The sequence below is a fragment of the Aplysia californica genome, unplaced genomic scaffold (genome assembly GCF_000002075.1).
Source record: "Aplysia californica isolate F4 #8 unplaced genomic scaffold, AplCal3.0 scaffold00053, whole genome shotgun sequence".
Lineage (NCBI taxonomy): Eukaryota > Metazoa > Mollusca > Gastropoda > Aplysiida > Aplysiidae > Aplysia > Aplysia californica.
The window spans coordinates 2,076,746-2,077,994 of NW_004797323.1; positions in this window are offsets into that span (position 1 = coordinate 2,076,746).

The following is a 1,249-nucleotide window of genomic DNA, read 5'->3' on the forward strand; positions in this document are numbered from 1 at the left end:
TTTCAATTTTGTTTTATACCATGCCTCGTCTCAGTGATGCGCAACGTCAAGAAGCTCTTGGCATGCTGAGAGCAATGCGACGGTTTCTGCTGTCGCAAGAGCTTTCAATGTGACGAGAGATACTATCCAAAAGCTAAGGATACACTTCCAAGCATGTGGTTCGATTAGTGACACTTCAAGGTCTGGTCGTCCTCCTGTCACTACTGCTGTTGAAGACAATCGGATCAGAGTTCCAAACTTGCGGGATCGGTTTCAAACAGCTTCTAAAACTGCCAGAGATTGGCCTGGGTATAGACCAATCAGCCGCTTTACCGTTCGTCGACGCTTGAAAGCCCACGGAATCGTTGCCCGACACCCACCTTGACGCACTCGTCTCCTCCAAAGACACCGTCATGCCAGACTCAACTTGACACGTCTGCATTGGCGATGGCTAAACCGCCAGTGGAACAGAGTGATGTTTTCTGACAAGTCCAGATTTCTTTTGGATCGCCACGATGGAAGGCAGAAAGTCTACCGGAGACGTCATGAACGTTTTTTTATCTCAGTGTGTCAGTGCTGTTGCTGACAAACGTAGCATTATGGTATGGGAATCCATGACCAGTACTGATAAATTCGATCTAGTCGTTATCGACGGTAATCTGACTTCCCAGAGATACATCAATGACGTTCTCTATCCACACCTTCTGCCGTTTCTGGCTCGCCACAGGAACAATCTCGGGTTCCAGCAGGACAAAGCAGCAGCACACTGTGCCTTTGTTACCCAGAGATTCTTACAACAAAAATGACGTACGTGTTATAACACCGTTGCCAGTATTATCCCTAAATTTAAACGTGATTGAGCACCTCTGGGACACGATGGACAAGGAAATTCGCACCCTTCGGCCACCCCCAACGCAATCCCAAAACTGCAGCAATCATTAATTGATGCTTGGAATAATATTCCCCAGCAATTTATCCAACGACATAAGCAATTCATGAAGCAGAGATGCACTTTAGTCATCAATGCTGGTGGGAGTTACGCCCGTTACTAATTCTGGGATTTTGGACATTTGAATGGGTGTTATTAATTTCCAATATAAGATGTGCTTTTGATCGTTTTTCTTAGGGTTTTTTTTTTGTCTGCATTTATTGAAAAAATGGCAAACCTTTCAAAATTCATTGGCAATACGGCATTTCTACCGTAAAGAACGGAAATAATACACAGAACGTAGAGTGCCCACTTTCTTTTGCTCGTCAGTATATATATATA